Raw genomic sequence first — 20,135 nt, 5'->3', positions numbered from 1 at the left:
GAAGGCTCGCTCAGGTGTGAGCTGTTTCTGCCAGTGACAGGGTAGGCTTCTTCTGAAGTCAGAAATGGCTTTGTACAGACCCCATGCCATACTTTAATGGCAGAGGGCCCTACCCTCCCCAGTCATCCTATCAGGAAGGCCCTCACCTCTCTACACCCAGGACCTTTGTCCTCTGGCTGGGAGGAATACACATATCACCAGCAGAAAGGCATAATTGGCTTGGGCAGGAAAATACCAACTTTCTAAAAGTGGCATTTTCAAAATAGTACTTTAAAATCCAACTTCATCATGAAGGAGGAATTACAATTAGACCTGAAATAAGTGGAAAAAGTATTTCCCAAACTAAATTTGCACTTATTAAATGTTATAAGGTAGTTATTCTAAGAGAGGCTAGGCTTGCCACAGTGGAAAACTGCTTTGAAGATTTTTCACTGCCAGGACATGTAATATTTCAATCATGCTTGTCCTGCATTTTAAACACCCCAGACCCTGCCCTATGAACATTTAGGGCCTACCATAGGAGTGACCTATACCTATTAAAAAAGAAAGGTTTAGAACTGGAAAAAGGTTTATTTTGCCAGATCCAAATCGCACTTTTAAAACCTCACACACAAGCTGTAATTTTCAGGCCTAAGACTTGTTTTACTGTGCTTCTTTATGAGTGAATGTTGCAGCCCTGTAGCATCATTTACTTTACAGGCCCTGGGTACATGTAGAAACCGATATGCTGGGGGCTTATAAGCAGATTTAATGTATATTAATTTCACAATGTTCGGAAGGGAGAGCACAAGCACTTTTCCACTGGTTTGTTGGAGTAAATTTAACAGAGTCCTTAATGCCAACAATACAGGTTCAGCCACAAAAGGCAAATTTGCTGTGAGGGTACCCTCTAAAAACACTAGGGAACTATTACTTGCTGTCCTTTTATTCTCTGTTGATATGCTAAAGAACTGTTGGATAACACATTTAGCCATGAGAGACTCTCTTCCTCCCTACGCCCTTGGTGGTCCAGAGATGTGTTGTGACTACAGCACTAGGGAGCAAGAAAGAAAACATGGGTAAAGCTGAGAATGTCTGGCTTTTACACCTTAAGTGCTGCGCCTATTCCAACGGCCGACGGCACCACTACCTCTGGAGTGCTGCCGTCGGCCGTTGAACGTTCCAACTGCACCTGCGCAATGGAACGTCCAGCACTGGAGCTGGACGTTCCATAGCTGCTAAGGTGTTAATTGGGCACTACATGGAAACACAGGCATGCATTAGTATACATTTGTACATGCCTGTGTGAGCATGCAATTCATTAGCACAAATTTAGACACTACTAAAAAAAACTACCAGCGCATCCATTTGCATCAAATTTCAGACCTAGGACTACTTTTCTTCTGGAAAGATCACTATTGTTCATCAAAGCCATACAAGTGGTAGGCTCCCACCACATTTAGGAAGGCCCACAACTTCTTACACATTCTGAATCAAAAAACTTGTGCCACCAATCTCATTAACGCAATCCAAAATGTTTGTGCCCCAAGACTAGATTACAACTTGTGCTTCGAGAATGATCGTTTTTTATAGTAGTCCAGAACCTGCCAATTGACTATCCGTGTACCCCTACAATTAGGAATGGAACTGCATAAAGGAGGCTTTCTTAATTGTCACACAAATGGAGATGAGTCTTAGGCCAAGGTGACTGAGGCTCACCATGAAGGGTGATGAAGTTAGGATCTGCACCCTCTTCACAGGCGGCTGATGCATAAGTACACTTTCAATGGTGAGGCCAGACATCTGACAATGTGCAGCTCCTCCGGAGAGACATGTTGATATCTAAGGCAGAGTGTTCCTGAACGGTAGAATGAAGAGCAATGAATGATCCAACCCTGAAGTGAACTAGATGCAGTGTTATGTGAGTAGTGCAGGCCTTGGGAGAAATGTGCCCACAGAATGTCATGCTTTTATCCACAGAACCAAGAAAATTATCAGGGCATCCTTCAGTATATTTATAAAAGAAATCTGTAATTTTAGATGTGCTTTTTTAAAAACATGATTGATGACATATGGTTCTTGTTTCACTGTAATTAACATGCAAAGTCTGCCCTTCACTTTAGAAGTGCTAGTATCTGCAGGAACTTTATCTGTTGTTACATCTGTGCGAAGAGTCATGTTAAGATCTTAACAAATGATGCACATGTTCAAGAAATTATGGAACTCCACTCGAATTGTAGGCCTGCATGTTCCAGGGAAATCACACACAGTGACTACTGAGAACTGGCACTGTCCAGGCCGCTCTGCATTTGTGGTCAACCGGAGAGGTTTTGGCAAGTAGCCTGGAGCACTAGGCATGAAGGATGTTGAACTTAGCCTTCTTCTTCAATCATCAATTGGATCTCATGCCTTTGTGAAAAAGGGTATAGAAGCCCTGTAACCAGCCTTTCCTACAATACTGGCTTGTCCATTAAACTTTTTTTGAGATTCCCAATCTAAGGAGTTTCATCTTTTCTTGTGAGAATCGTATTTAAGGGACATATTAATGAGAGGAAAGAGCATCAAAGTGCATTTGTTCTCTTGTGTTTTGTGACATACTTCTTTCCCTTGTACCTGTTTTTGTCCCAGGTGTTTAGTTTCAGCAACTTGATTTTCTATTGCTTGGATTTCCTATCTGCCTCTTTTCTCCTTCCTGATTTCAGGAGGATTTTGGTGTCCTGTAATCTTCATCTTTAATCAAGAACTGTATAATTGCTAAATGTATTTTTTCCTCCTCACTGATAGTCTTATATTATTCTGTGCACCATGGTACCATGGGTACTGGGAGAGTGTGCTCTTCCTTATGCAATCAAAAAGGGTACTTAAAAGTCTTTCTCAGTGTCAAGTCCTTCAAGTCTGTAGAACCTGTACTCATTGCTAACCTTTCCAAAATGGATTCTGCAAATAAAGTCTGCAAATAAAGTCTAAGCTGTCAAAGTACCAAATGAAAAGCTTAAAAATACAGACAAATGAGGCAGCAAGTCCTATGTCTGGTACACACTAGAGATAGCTTGTCTCACTTATATTTGGGATCTTTCATTTAGTCACAACAGTGGACATATAGGACTTCAAGTTCCGATGTTTGATGCACCATGCATTTATAATAGCAGTGATCTGAGACAAATTGAACATCAAGCCCATTTTGAAGTTCACTCTTGAAGAGTCATCAAATGCATGCATGTACCTGAAGAGCTCTCTTATGACTATCGCTCTTGGCTCCAGCCTCTTTGCTAGAGAAGTTCTCGATATTCCTATAAAATCAGAACACAACTGAAGACGCTGTTGGACCTAGCCCTTTTTGACTTGTTCCTCCTATTTTTTCTGACCTTTTATTGTTGGTTTTAATGCTCAGGGCACTTCACGATTGCTAACCAGTGCTAGAGTGCATATACTCTCTCTCTAAAATGTATTGGTGATTGGCATATCAATTATTGGCATACTTGATATATTGGTAAATCTGTGTGTAAAACGCTCAAGTTGTGACCAGGGCCTCTAAATCAAATGAGCCTGCAGCACTGATTGTGCTTCCCACATTAAAAGCTCTACAAAAATGTTTCAGACTTGCCACTTCAGTGTTTGCGTGCGCAGTTTTATACTGAATTTTTAAACTGCCATTTTAACCTGGCAAGGCCACTTACCAGGCCCAAACCTTCCCTTCTACTACATTTTACTCATCCATAAGGTAGTCCCAAGGTGGCCCCATGGACAGTGTGTTTAAAGGTAGAACATATACTAGTGTGTTTACATGTTTACATGTCCTTGTATTGAAATTGAATACTGCTGATTTCATTTTTTACTATTGCAAGGGCTATCTCTCCCCTAGGGTAACATAGGGATTTCCTTGAAATATATTTAAGTATAATTTTCCATTGGGAGCAGATAGATGTATGGAGTTTGGGGTCTCTGAACTCACAAAATTAAAATACATCTTTTGATTAAGTTCTTTTTAAATTGCTTGTTTTGAAAATGCCATTTTTGGAAAGGGTATAAAAATATTTAAAAGACATGCAAACGCCAATACTGACTCCACCTAACAAACACAATAATTTCTATTCATGTTCACAAAACTTAATTACTGTGAACACCATTTATTTTCATCATTATTTGTGAAAAAAACTTTGAAACATTTATATTTAGCATAAAACTGTCAGCAACAGAAGGACGACATACAGTCTCATGAAATGGATCAATTAAAATTCATGTCCCACATCAAATAAAGAACATTATTACATTGCCACAAAAATAAATTATAAATACAGAAAAAACACAAAACAAAACATGTTAGCATAGATTTCCCAGGTCTCAACTAGCCAAAGGGGCACTAGTTGAAAAGCCCGTAGAGGCCCCTGAATTTTTGGCTTACAACAGAAGAGTGTAAGCTGATCATTTAATTACATTTTAGGCCTGGATAAGGGATCTTACTATAGATTTATTTGAACTCAAAGATTCACTGCTTGCTTATGCTTCTTTTTTATTGGCACACTCCCTGGTGCAATTATGCTGCTGACGTGTTTTGAACCCAGCATCAATAATAGGTTCTTCCCAGGACCTAGAACTACAGACAATAAGCTTTTGTTGCTTGCTTTTATCCTGATCAAATAATCTTCTTTATTGATTTGCTTTTATTGCCATACCGTGAGCTTTCACTTCCAACTCACTTTTATGGTCTTGATAAATTTAGTAGCAATGTTTTTTTTTTCCATCTAATTCCTTGCTGCAATTCTTGTTGTCTGACAAATGCTTGATTTTTGCAATGCAGATCGGCAAAGTCGAATAAAATCTCTTGAGCTGCCAGAAAGTGGGCATTTCTTTGCTTACCCATTCGGTGCCTCTACCTGTCTGTAGAATACATGTCTGTGTTGGCTGATAGTTTGGCTCTTGTGCATTCACTTTAGAAAGGTAGCTGAGGTGTGCCTTGAATATCCTGATGAATGCAAAAACAACAGTTGATGGACAGAATGCACAACCATGTCATACATTCACCCCAGTACAGAGATCTGGGCCTAAATCCATCATTTTTTTGCTCACCACACCACCCCTGTTCAGACATGGCCATATGCAAATCAGCCTTGACCCTGTGCCTCATGGGAACAGTCCAGCCCGAACTGCCAAGCCATATCTTCCCGGGACCGGAATAAAGCATCCTAGAACCAGTTTCTGGCTATCAGCCGTCATCAGCCAGGATAGCTTGACTCCAGTGGCAAGGAGGGCTCCCCATATTTTTAATGCAAAAACAACAATTGATGCACAGAATGTTGCACAATGGCAAAACATTCACCCCCAGTCACAGATCTGGGTTTAATCCATCGGTATTTTTGCTCACCACACCACCCCAGTTCAGACATTTCCATACACAAATCAGCCATGAGGCACATGGTCAAGGGCTTGGGTGTGCTTGCCTCCTGCTAAGAAGTCTCAGATCCATCAAAAACTTCACCTACCAGTGCCTGGGCTCTTTTGCTGAGAGTCCTGACTTGTCAAGTGGTGCTAAATCCAGTTCCTGCTCCCTTGGAAGTATAACCTGGGGATCTTAAGGATAAAATCCACACATTGACTCCCAAATCCTGTTTTTTCATCGCACCACTGAAAAATATCGACGCATCACTTCTGGCTGCCCCAAAGCATGGTTCCCGGTCGATGCACCAATCACAGCTTTCTCCACAGACCCCAGTGTGCCATCACAGAGCGTCAGAAAAACCGCCGCAGTGTGAGCCCCGAGCACCGTGCCATCAACGTCTGTGGCACCCAATCCAACTGCAACCCCTCACCTGCTTCAAGGCTGATGAGTCGATACAGTTACTGCTTCTCTAATGTGAAATTGATGCATGTCCTGCATTGCCAGTGCCATATCAACCCAGCACTTCTGGATTTTCAACACATCATTCCTGGGCACTGATTCTTCATCGTCACTGCACCGCAGTCAGAAACTGAGGCCCAGCAAAATAGATATCATCTAAGAAGTAGTAAGGGGAAGAATTGTATGAGGGGGTCCAAAGCACGCCACAAATTAACAACGAAACAGAAAAATCACACTCTTTGAAGCAAAGGGATATGGGCACAGGAGAGTGGGTAACCCCTAAAAAGAGAAAATCTAAGGGTAGTAGAGGAGAGATACAAGCTTCAAATCTTAAGAATATTCCTTCTTTAAAGTAGTTCCCAAAACGTTGTTGTTAAAAAATCCTGCTATAGCTCTCCCTGGGGCGGGCTTAAGGGGGCAGGATAGAGTAAATACTAACAAATATCAGATTTTAGGAGAGGTTTCCGAATCCCAGGAAAGAGTGTCTACAAAGAGAGAGTGAGGTCAAGCTGGGATAGAGGCATTTCCCATTCCTGGAAACATGGAGCCACAATCTGTGCAGACTCAGCCTCAGTTGCAGATTCAGTCTCAGAGTCAAACATGGGTAACATCCTCTGAAGACTTGATTATAACTTTTAAAGGAAGCTTTAAAGAAGGGGGAGATTCGAGCGTAGCTGAAGCAGCTCAACCAGGAAACCAATTTAAACCACAATCTCAATCACAATCCCAACCTCAACCTCCGCCCAAAGCACCAGGCCAGCCACAATCAGTTGCTGAGCTGATACAACTACTGACAACTGAAGTACGGAACAGATTTGAAACATCTTAGTTGAATCAGAAAGTGATTAGATCTGTATGTGAGAGTCTGGGGAAAAGTTGGATGATGTAGCTGCTAGAACCTCACAGTTGGAAGCTGAAATGAAAGATCTAACGCTTCAAATGGAGGTTAATACAAAAGAGATAAGTGACCTTAGCGGGAATGAGAGGCAACTGAACGAAAAAATAGAATCACTGGAAAATAATCAAAGGAGATGTAACCTCTGGGTTTTATGGGTTCCAGAAGGAGCAGAGGGGGACGATATCAAAGCAGTTGTGTTGCATTTGATCAAGGAAGGGCTGCAAGTAAAACGGTCAGAAGAAGAATTAACTAAAGACATACAGAGGGTTTTATAGAGATCCTTATAGAAGGAATGTAAATAAAAGCAAGCCAAGGAAAATTCTGGTAAATTTCCATACCTATAACTTAAAAGAAGAAATTTTTCTGAAAGTACTGAAACAGAGATCACTGACTTTTGACATTCATTTCGATATTTGGTCCGATATCTCCCACCTTACGGCAAATAAGCAATAGGAATTTGGAAATATGATTGAACGTTTTAAGAATCTGGGTGCGACAGCACAGTTAAAATTTCCTGCCAGCTTACGTGTAATGCACAACAACGGGATGCAGACTTTTCGCAGAGTTGAGGATGTGGAGGAGTTTCTAAAATCAATATCAGGAGCTGGTACAGGATAGGCAGGACAAAAATTAACTTTGGTATTCCCTTTGGCATGATAAGATCAGATATTAGTCTTTAGTGGTATACCATAAGTAGTAGGTGCACGATATGCAGTTGGAACATATCTCGATAATCGGGGCCTCCTTAAGCCCTAGCCATCAAGAAAGAAGAGGAGGATTTCCCAAGGGAGGGGATCACAGGTAGTTTTTAGGGATGTATGACGTTACAACGCATGCTTTTACCACGCATGCCCTTACAACTGCGTTTTTACAACTCATGCCTTTATAACGCATAGTGCTTTGGGGCGCTGGATAGTGACTAATTTAATTTACTATTCCAACTCCAGTCCCCGTAGATAGTAGGGAAGGAGTTGAATAGTACATTAAACCTATTCCCTATCCTAGAGCGTCCCCAGCGCAATGCGTTGCAATGGTTTGCGTTGTAAAAGTTGCGTCGTAAAGGCACTGCGTGGTAAAAGTTGCATTGTAAAGGATGTTCCCCAGTTTTTAGTGCACTGGTGGGGAAGCACAGGTGTGGAAGCATGGGGAAAAAATATATATATGTTGTCCTCTATATACATCGAAACCCAGGTTGTAACGAACCACATAGTTGAATGAAAAAAAGAAAGGACACTAAACCAGAGGCCACAGATAGAATTTCTATCATGGAATGTAAATGGCCTTAGGGTGGCTCATAGGCGTGAGAGGATTCTGAAGTACTTTAAATGCTTCAGCTAAAATTATTCTACTCCAAGTGACGCATCTAACCAGCAATGAAATGAGAGAGATGTTTGAGAAAAGGAAATGGGTACAAAATATGGTATGCACTGAGTAGCCACTCACTATAAGAGGGTTGGAGATTTTGATAAAAGGCCTCTCCCAGATTGAGGTAGTGGAAAGTAGAGTGGATAAGGCAGGTAGGTGGGTGATTGCAAAGATGAAATGCTTTGATCAATTATACACAGTGGTTGGGTACTATGGTCCCAATATTGACGACCCCACGCCATTTGGTAATTTACTCTCAGAATTGTTCGATTTTCCTGACCCGTTCATAATGACAGGGGATTTTAATGTGGTGTTAGATGGTAGTTTAGACCGATCCACTAAAAGCAGAAGTATAATACATAATAAGTCAAGGTCACTGATAATAAATTCGATCAAGAACTTAGGGTGGTGCAATATTTGGAGAAAAGATGGGATCTCTAAAAAGTTTCACTTTTAAAAACAAAACATATGGTCATCAGTCCAGAATAGATCTGTTTTTAGTTAATCAAAATATAAAGAACCAGGTTGGGGATGTAAACCATGTGGGAGCACATATGTCCGACTACTCCGCCATAACTCTGATCTTGCCTCCCCCCACCCCCGAGCTCCGCAGTACAACAGAGATGGACTATGGATCGTGCCATACTGTCTGATGATGACATCGTGGACAAATTAGGGTCGGAGTCCCAGGAGTTGTTCGATAACAATCTGGGTAGTGCTGCTACTGGAATAGTTTGGGATCCATACAAGGCCTTTTTAAGGGGCAACATTACATCATTACAGGCATATAAAAGTAAACAGAGAAAGGCATAAATTCTAAACAAAGAAAATAAAATTCAAAGTTTGGAACAAAAGATACAACGTAATGAAATAGAATATGAGGCGGGACAATTATCCATTCAGACTCTTAAAATCCATCTTTTGGCGGTAGTGGAAAGGAGGTTGCAAGAAAGATGGCAAGCAAGTAATATGGCTTACTTTAATTATGGGGAAGGGTGTGGCAAGTTACTTGCATAGAAGACAAAAAATGATCAAGCAAAAAGTTTTATAATTGAGCTAAATTACAGTAAGGCTGGTTAGCCAATAGGAGCGAGGGACAGTACAAAGGATACTCTTTTAAAGTATGTTGAGGAAGTGCACACAGAGGATCTACTCACAACAACAGTGGAGGTATTAGAAAGGTTAGACCAAGAACCGAGGATGAAATAAAGAATGCCATTAAAGCAGGAAAATCGAGTAAGGCAGCAGTCCCAGATGGTCTCCCTATAGACGTTTATAAAATATTAGGGAAATACCCAGTGCCGGTTTTCGGTAGCCTGCTTTCAGCAGTATTTGATGGAGAAGAGATTCCCCCCTCATGAATTGGGGCCACTGTCACTCTGATACTTAAACCTGACAAACCACCAGACTACTGTGACTCCTACAGGCCCATCTCACTATTAAACTCGGATTACAAGATCTATTCGAAAATATTAACAGATAGATTAAATGGGGTGGTAGCAGCACTCCTTCCCGAAGGTCAGAAAGATTTTATGTGGAGCAGAAGTATTAAAGATGTAACCTATAGTCTTATTGGTATGATTGACTTAGCCTCTATGGATAAAGAGCCATTAGCAGTGATTACAGTGGACGCCACCAATGCATTTGATTGTGTAAACTGGTTTTATCGGCAAGAAATTTTGAGATTATCCAACCCAGGGGAAAATGTATGTAGGGCCATAAAGCAGTTATATAAAGTCCCCTCAGCCAAAATATTAATAAACGGGAATTTATCCAAGAACTTTAACATCTATAGGGGGACAAGACAGGGTTGCCCACTATCCCCACTACTTTTTAATCTTTATATTGAACACCTAGCCGAGCAAATCAGGAAGCATGGTAAGATAATTCCTTTTCAAGCCATGGGTTTGCAAAAGAAAGTGGGATTATATGCGGATGACTTGGTGGTGTATACATCAAATCTTAGTCTTGCATTACCAATAGTCTATGAATTGGCTGCAGGTTTTTGGAAGATCTCAGGGTATGAGATAAATCAAAGCAAAATGGTCATAATGGTCTAGAACATCAATACCCAGGCAAATTGTGTTAAAAAGGAAATGAGGCATCTGGGCATCAACATCGTTCAGAATGTAGAACAAATTCCTGAAACCATCTTTTAGAAGATTATTAAAGAAATTGGGAAGCTTCTGCTGGGGAGGGGGGTCTCACCTGCCATTATCCATCTAAGGTAGTGTCAATATTATAAAAATGACAATACTCCCAAATATCACTTTTCTATTTCAGAACATCCCCATGGCCCTCAAAGAAAAGTGGCTTGAAAAGTCCCAGTTAAAAATCACCTGCTTCATATGGGCCTCTAAAGGAGTGCGCATCTCATGGAAAAAACTGAGACGACAATATGAGAAAGGAGGCTTGAGGTTGCCAGACCTATTTTATTACACCTGGGTTTTCCCATTAAAAGGAGGGAAAAGTCTGTTCAATACACCAGATGATTCGGAAATCAGGATAATGTATGTAAGCAATGTTAAAAGATGTAAAAGGGGGAGAATTTGGTTTTATTCATAAATACGGTGACCCGCGCTATTCCAAAAAGACACGTCTGAAAACCCTGCAGGGCTTTTCAGAGAGAACTAAAAATCAAGTATTATAGCGGGATGGCGCCAATCTTCGATTCACCAGGATCTCCAGAATGTGCAAGGGATTGTTTGGCGCGTCCATTAAATGATGCAGGAATAGTTATCTGGAGCCAATTGAGGAAGAATGGAGCCTTAATATCATGGGAAGAGGGTCAAGCTTTACTCAACGGGCGACTATCAAGATTTAAGTATCTTCAAATGTTGAGTTGGAGTCTCACAGAAGGTCTTGGAGCAGGACTGCAGTGGAGTGGAGTGGTGTGGCTCACTGGTTAGAGGCGGCAGACCCGGAAGCAGAGGTCGGCCCGGAACCAGGGTTCGATTCCTGACGCGGCAGGGTCTTGGGCCATGGTCAGCGGACTCGATAATTCTCGCTTAGGTGCCTACTCCAACCATGGGTCCCACTCAGCAACTCTGGGCAATAGCTTGCTTAATCTCTACTAACGGCCCCATCAGTGCCGGGATGCTTGTCTTCACCTTGGAGATGCCCAGGAGGGACCATCTCACAGGGAAAGCCAGAATGGGTTTCCCAGCGGTATACAGCGCCGGGACGCCCCTTTGCTGGGGCAGCTGTGCGCTTTACAAGTATACGACATTTAACATTTAATAAATCGGAATCAAGTTTGGTAGGCAGAGTAACTCAGAAAAAAGAGGTGGCAAATGGGTATTGGATGTTATTGGAAATAGCAGATGGCGATTTCAACTTGCCAACGGTGCTGTGGGAGAAGAGCTTGCCAGGGGAGCAGATCGAAGACTTATGGCAAGTATCTTGTAACACGTTATACTCCACAGTACTACCTGCAAATGTAAGGCAGAACCACCTCTTTTGTCTCCACAGGGTCTATTGGACGCCATACAAACTATCTAAATTGGGGAATGGAGTGGTGCCAAAATGTCCTAAATGTGGCAAAGAAAAAGGCGATGGTACCCACATGTTTTTAGACAGTCCACTGATTCAAGGATTCTGGCTGGAAGTGAGTAATACAATTTCTTTAATATTTGGTGAAACGCTCCAGGTAAGCAAGTCTTTGGTCTTTTTTGGGCTTCCCGATAACTATGAATCACTGATAAAAAATACCAAACAACTGCTATTCTTTTTAATACAACTTGCTTGCAGGGAAATATGCAAGAATTGGGTCAAAGTTACTCCTCCTAATAAAATAGAATGGTGGGCCTCAATAAGGTATTTCTGGCTTCCTTATAAGAACTGGGTAAAATCATTTATACAACAGTCCAATGATTAGGCCTCTATACCATATTGCTAAAATACTCTGGTGATGGCTTACAGACGATTTGACTATATAGTCACCTAGGGTTGAGTAAAGATGGCAAGGTGTAGAGTGTTCCATCCCGGTAAATGGTTGGTGCCATCTCGGACGTGATCATGGAGTAAACCTCCTGTATACCTGGGCAATGAGGACAACAACAAAAAGAAACTGAGGCTGCATGTCTTGAAACTGATGCATCACCTCCACTGCCAGTAAGAAACCAATTCATCACCTCCCCTGCCAGTAAGGGACCAACGCATCACCTCCCTTATGGAATAAAGAACCGACTTATCGCTTTGCCTTACTGGTGCCTCACCTACCCTGTGCCTTGCACTGTCTTTGACTGTTGATGCATCTAATATACTTTGTGCTAAAACAAACACATCTATTGATTTCCATGGATGAAACTTGCTTAAACTTTTTAGAATGATATTTTGACTTGTGCATGTTGGATTTTTGTAATTTTGTTGTTGTTTTATTCAGATAAATATTATACCCGCTATTTTTCTAAGCTGGTGTGGACTCCTTTTCTTTTGCAGTATTTTCACGGTCTTACTGAGTCTGTTTTTACAAATATTTTACACATCGGCTCTGAGATAACCTTGAATGCTCGTGCCAAGCTACCAAAGGTGTGATCAGGGGTCATATTAGCTGTGTGACTCCGATACCCTGACTCGGGTGAGCACTCCTACATGGACAGGGTGCCGACGACTGCCAACTAGACACTCCATTTCTAACAATTGTCATTCCCAGATTAAAATATTTTATTATTGTGTTTTACCTCAAAGTGCCAAGAGAGCCCAAGGTGAATAGAAGTGCCAGATAGAATTAGCGTATCCAACATGTGTTTATCCCTCTCTAATAATTTGGAATGATCTACACTACAGAAACAGAAGTGATAAATACCAGAGGTGAGCCTCCAGAGACCCAGAGAGCTCACCATTGGGCCGAAATTATTTTATAAGGGGCAAGGGGGGCTATGCATCCTCCTCTCCGAGCCTATAAAGGCCCCAGTGAGCCCACCTCCAGGGCTAAAACTTTACAAACTGAGGAGGGCGCCGTGTAACCACCCCTTTCTGAGCCTCTAAAGACCTGGGGATCCCATCCAAGGGCCAATATGACTTAAAATGGGGAACGAGCTACACCGCCCCCATCCCCCAGACATTACAGGCCCCAGGGAGCCCACCCCTGGGGCAGATTACTTTAACGGAGGGGGGCCACTTGGCCACAATCCTGTTGCAGGGATTCTGCACATATACAGAACTATGCTCAGTAAACCAGGACCTCGGTGTATAATGGTGTAGAACAACCCACCTCAGCACCCGGAACCTAATCTAACTAGCTTTAGTGTCCCATTCGTTCTCCGTACGCGAAGCTATCAATGATTAGACATCCTAGAATATGTCAATCTGTCCCTCTCAGGATTCGTGGGAACAAGAACACTCTCTAACATACTCTCTCATACTTGTCCACAACGTGAGTAATCAGAGACCCAGTATAGTTTAAAAAGTTTATTTTAACTAACGTGCTCTATAATGTAGTATAATGCAGTACACAAGCCAATTCTAGCAGAAAAATGCATTAACACAATATAGTGAGCATTGTTACACTTCCATACAATACAAACATGAATATCATGTTATAAATATAGTGGAAGAGGGACTAATGCGCCTTACCACCCTCCCGGTGCTAGGTGCTAGTTAATTATAATTATAGAAGACCTCTGGGCTTTGTCATGGGGGACCCTATACCTCTGAGTCTAGATGCAAAGGTTTACATCTCCGGACAAGCGCAGCTCTTCTCTTCTGGAAAGGTTTTTCCCATGTGCTCTCAAATACATGCAATGCAATATTTAAAGCACTTGATTTTCAGTAGTGCAGCTCGGCTCTCTTATTGTGTCTATGTGCGTGGTGATGACCAAAGCAGATTATCAAGGGACGTTGTTTCTTTACCTTGAGCATTATGTGCAGACGAAGACCACAGAGTACAGCAAAAGTGTGAAAGGCAGACAGTCCTCATGTAAAAAAACACAAAAGAAGAGTATTCTCAAAAACAAAGGCATATAGTAACGTGTGCAAAAGCAGCAGCATGGCCGCCAAGCTTATACTAACTTATTCTAACTTAGCAATGTCCTCAGTTAAACCCATGTCCTCACTACACTCCCTGAGAAAGGCATGGCCACGGGAACCCTATAACCCAGCTGGGTCACATGGCATGTCCTAGGGAGCTTTAATCAAGTACATAGCAGCTTTTCTACCCGCATCGGCTTGGGCAGTGAAACCTGTGTTTGCTCCCACTTAGTGGCAGCATTTATTTTATTTCACGCCACTCTGCAGCAAACACAAAATCTGCTCCTAACAGGTAGGATCACTAAAAATACTCCCGCCTGCTGGGAGCAGACTTTTGATCTATTTACCTGTCTACAGAAACAGATCAAAGTATTTTTACCACCCACTGGGGGCAGCATTAGTAGCTAAAATGAATGAACTTTTTTGGGGAGGAACATTTTGTGCAGACTCATCAAGCAGCAGCATACAACTTTCAAGTTTGGATAATGACAGCCCCCAAACTACTCTGAAGAATTTTACCATTGGGAGGTTACTAGGATCACACACAAAAGAGGACCAAATAATGTGGCAATGTTTTCTAAACATGCAGCAATAAATATGAAGCATGTGAACATTTTGCAACAGTATTAATGTCATCAATTTAAAATAGATTTTTTGAGAAGTCAGTAAGTTATGAAAGTTGCATGCCAAATACAGCAAATCCATGACTGTGCAGTATCACTTGCAACCACATAAATATATAAAGCCATTGGTCCTCACCATTTTCCACTGTTATATCAAAGATGTATTCATAAAAGGTCAATTAAACTAAAACATTCTAATTCCCATCTGTGTGCATTGTTAGCTGCAATTTGGAAAAAATTATTTTTAAGTAAACTATCCAAAATTAACATGTAGTGAGTAACATGTGTAAGATGGTCTTACATTTGTATCCTGGGATTCTTGTGCCATTTACAAACCACACCATACGACCTTTGGCCTCATGGTTTATAAAGTTACCAAAACCCCTCGACAGCAATACTGGAGTATATTGCACAATTACTCATCATATACTCATACACACACACTCAAACACACACTGTGACTCTATTTCTTTATCTGTACCTGTCCCTCATTCTCTCTTTCTCGCTTTCAGAAAACCTGCATACCAACTGCACTAAAAGGACGTCCAGATTAAGAAAGTACTACAGCGCCATGCTAAAGGTTGAAGAAGCCAAACAAATGCAGATTAGATTCTAAGCAGCGCAACTAATGCCTTTACATTCTCTTACTTACTGCTTATTAACGTCGTGAGAAAAAAACATATCACTGCTTTAGGTTTTGAAGGCTGCATTACCTGCTATTGTGCTTTTCGACCACAGAACAACCGAGGATGTCTACTCGTCCTCTGAAAGCACCACTTAGTTCGTCCCTAGTGTATAGGAGACACTCTGGCCCCAAATCTCACTCTCTGTATAATTTCAAAAAGAAATGTTTTTTCGAAATTCTCGTAAAATGGTGTGAGAAGTGTGGAGGCAGATGTGGCGTTTTCAGGGGATCTAAACTCTAGGGTACCATGGTGCAGTACCAGGTAGTCCTTGTGAGGAGGCAGCATTTCTAATCAATGGAAATGAAAAGGAGGAGCTGCAACACGGAAAGTGTCCAGCTGCACACAACTGTAGTACCATTTTTGTCTTTAGTGATGCTAATTAGGAATGTGAACATCTAGTAAAAGCCTTAAACCAGCAGGGAGCAGTCTCAAAGCCTTTAATGTAGCACAGAATTTCTGGCAATTGCCACCCCTGTTTTCAAAAATATCCCATAATGAGAGTAATATAAGATCCTGGCCTCCATCTTGTGGTGGTTCAACAAGAAGCCAGATTATTTATTGGAAGTTCATGACTATCATGCTTTTGCAAAATATCTCAATGATAAAAATGAAAAGTCTACTGTCAGAATCGTCATCTTATATCGAAAGGGAAAAGACTGTTAGTGATCCCCCGGTTTAAGAAGCTTAGATTAGGAGGCAAAACTGTTGTCCATCTGGCCGCAAAAGTTTGGAACACCCTACCTGTGGACCTGCGTAAATGCTCCAATCTTCTACGCTTCAGTAAACTCCTGAAAACGTCATTATTTAGAGTTTAGTTTCTGTCTACATATGTTTGTCTGACTTTCCTGTTATGATAGAGCATAGATACCCCTCCGGGGGTGATTCCTGCGCTTTATAAATCCTAAACATACATACATACAGAGTGATGTGAAAGGTGGTAGGCAAAGAAATCAACAAAAATGATGAAAGCAATTATTGTCAAACCACACTATACATGTCCCAAACACTGATTATCAAACCAGGCTAATAATGTTTTTTTATATATATCCCACTCCTGCTGTTACAAAGCATTGTTAATCAGGGGCACAAAGCAGATCCCTTCAGACCATGTTGCGTGGTGGAGCAGCAAAAAATCAGAGGGCATCCCATTGAGGCCAAGATGTATGCAAAGCTGTGAAATATAGGTGAGTCAGGGCACCCCTCCACGTTCTACAGTGCCATCATTTTCTTTTACACCACTGCTTAAATAGCAAGGTGTTACTGCTCATCTATAATCTATAAACTATTATAAAGAGAGAACTGTGTCCTTTGAGCCAGGTAAACTCGAAAAGTACACCACCAATCCAAACACCCAAGACATATTTGAAAACCTCAGGGCAAGCAGAAGGGCATAGGCTATTAAAAATAAAAAATGTACGTTGTTTAAAAAATTTAGAAATGAAAATAAAGTAGTCCCTTGCAAGTAGCGCCGGCCGCGACGTCTGCGTGATGACATCATTTGCGCTCCCTGGCAACACTTCCTGAAATGGCGGCGAATCGTGCTGCCCGGGTTGTCCGAGGCTGTGCAGCTCTGCGGATCGTGCCCATTGACGGAAGATCGCGACCTGCTGGGAGGACTGCCGCGGCCCTGCTTGCTGCTCTGCGAAGTGGCGGCCTGTGGGGGCGGGGCGCCTGGAGTGGGACCGGACAATCCCTTAGAGAGCGGACTGGGGTGAGTCCTGGAGTGACTGGCGCTGCTTCATGCGCGGGGAGCGGGAGGTAGCAAACGGTGATTTACAGGAGGAAAAGCGCCTGGAGCGGGACCGGCGGCTGAGGTAAGCCTCAGGCTCTCCGGGACACGGGCGGGAGAGGGCCGGGGCGGGAGGGGGGGGAAGCGGGAGGTTGTCCCTGAACAACGGCGGCTGAGGTAAGGCTCAAGCTCCGGGACACGGACAATGTAATGGCGGGCGGGGGCCGGGGCGGGAGTGCACGCAAGCCTGAAATGCTGCCCCCAGCCTCCTTCTGCCCGGGCAACGCTGGGGCGGGCTGCTAGTTTTCTGATATTCAAAATAAAAACCTAAGAAATATGGGTAGCTGATCCTGCCTTGCCAGGTTTTAAACTCAGGAACTTCATATCACCGAATTTGCCATCAGCAAGCATTCCAGTCTCTGAACTATTGTACCACCTGCAAATAGTATATCCTGGAAGTGCCCCATAGCTAAGCATGGGCGAATTTTGCGAATCTCGCGTTCGCGAATTTTGCGGATTTGCGAACTCGCAATCCGCAAAATCCGCGAATTCTCGCGAATTTGCGGATTTTTTTTTTTTGTGTTTGCGCGGGTTTCTGCCAGTTCGCGAGGGTTTTGTACAATGTCGCAAATTGCGAACTTACCTGTCGGGTCGCAAGTTTCGCGAACTTGTTGTTTCTACGTGTCCAGCCTGTTTGGGACACTCTTCTTCATCACTGCCACTCTCTGTCACCACCGCCACTCTCTGACTACTCATGCCACCCTCTGGCCCACCCATGCCACCCTCTGTTTCATCACAGCACCCTCTGGTTGTCCAGTCAGTGTACATTATTGTGGCAACGCAAGCACACCTTCCCTGCCTCAAGTGACCTGAATTAATTTGGGGCTGATTAATGTGTCACAGAATATTTTTTTAGCTGGCACCTGCTTCCTTAGTGCTTCCTGATTAGTGATCTTTTGCACTTGCTAAGTGCTTTCATTGTTGCAAAATTAGTTACAACACCTGCCCTGCCCCAACTGACAATAATGAATTAGGGGCTGATTAATGGATTTGAACTTCCAGCCTGGCTCCTGCTTGTCTCCCTTAGCTGTAATTCAGGACCTTTGTGGCATATGTGTAACTATTCTGAGGTTCAGAGCAGGGTCACATAATAGTTGCAACTGGCAACTGAACTCTGGAGGGGCCCCTCAGGAAGCACTACAGGAAATGGCTACTAATGATGAGCCTGAACTTTTGAACCTGGTAAGTAGTTTCAGTTTTGCTAAGATCGTATTTCTGCAATTTTGCACTTATTCGCGGGGCGCGAAGATGTACTGGGAAGCCGCGAACTCACGCAAACAGTGCGAACAGTGCGAGCAAAATCCGCTGCTCGCGGATTTGCGGATTTTGCGGGAGATTCGCGAATCTCGCGGATTGCGAATTTACCGAAAATCCGCAAAATCCGCGAGCGAAACGGATTTTCCGCCCATGCTTACCCATAGCACGTCAAGGAACAGTTAATACCACTCTGAGTAACAGAAGGAGCATCAGCCAGATAAACAAGAGATAAGGCTTTATTGTGAATTGCACTTCAACACAATCCTGTCATCTTCACTCTACAGTCCAATTGGACCTTTCTAAAGAACACATCATGATATTCTGAATTTAGGACATAGACACAGCCATACACGTGGAGGTAGGAACGAGGAAGAGGAGGTCCATCAACAACGCAAGGCAGAAAGTGACAACATATAGAATAGCACATGGACAAGATGATGCAATCAATACAACACGTCTTCCCCTTTTAAAATGATATAAAGCCAGATTAAAAAAGGAGCAAAGGTAAACACGAAAAACCATCTTAAAATATGCAAATTGTTCAAAAACATTAGAAGGCCTAACGAAAAATTATATACAAGATTTGATGTACTCAAGGAAATGATATTCACGTTTAGGTGCACTTGTACATTGTTTATGGCAAGATGTCTTTCTAGACCTGTGATACAAACCTTAAAATATGTTAATACCTTTTGAACTCTGCAAATCAAACATTGTTTTCATTTTTTTACACTACTCCCTTTTCCATCCCAGATGTTCGAGAAGCACCTTGAGATTCAAAGAGTTCAATTTTAGCACTGACAGTCACAGACTCCACAGCTTGCTATTCTTGGAATGCACCTTCTTTAGTGAAACCATCAGTTATTATGCAGACTGCGGCCTTACATGCTTTGAGCATGGATGTTCTCTACCATATTGGTATTCATGTTGCCATCACAAAGCCTAACAACACTTATCTAGGTATACCACTTTCCTGCACGTCAAGAATTTCAAAAGCCTTTTAAAGACATTTCTGGGTTTTTTAAATTTTAACCCATTCACCTTTAACAATAGAGGCATCTTTCACAGATATGTTTGAATCAAACTACGGTTTTTCTTTTCTGTTTTTCTGAGCAAACCATTAGCTCTCACCTTCCGGTACAAATTGGCATCAATTTTATGTGCTACACTCTGTGACAGCCATAGAGAGCAAAAATCAGAATGAGGGATGTGATTCTTTAACATTTCAAAAGGTGAAAATCCTGTACCAGAATGTGGATATGATTGAATTGTGTACTGATAGACCCAGGTAGTTCCCAACTAATATTTTCGTCTAAATGAATGCTATTGGGTGAATACAAAGAAGTGCATTTATGAACAGTTCCACCATGTTTCAATCACTCCAACATCTTCAGAGAACTTAATAATACACCATTGTCTGTGGGGATCGTGAAGGGGAAAATGTAGTGAATGAAATGATGAAAGGTCAAGTAGTTTCTTGAAGCTCTTTATTTCAAGTGTGATGTACAGGAGGAAAACCCCACCAGGAACAGGATGGTCACTGCTCAGCCCTCTCTCATCAACTGTCATTCCACATCCACACCAGGCACACTAACATTCTACTCACTCTGTCATCCAGCATTCAACATTCCACACAGACATCACATTCATACTGGCTGAGCAGCAGGCAAGGAGATAACACAAGGCACAACATATCCCCTTTTCTTCAATGGAAATAAAACACAATAAAACA

This window comes from Lissotriton vulgaris, chromosome 1_1, assembly GCF_964263255.1.
Source record: "Lissotriton vulgaris chromosome 1_1, aLisVul1.2, whole genome shotgun sequence".
NCBI classification, from domain to species: domain Eukaryota; kingdom Metazoa; phylum Chordata; class Amphibia; order Caudata; family Salamandridae; genus Lissotriton; species Lissotriton vulgaris.
Note: the sequence above shows the minus strand (reverse complement) of the source record.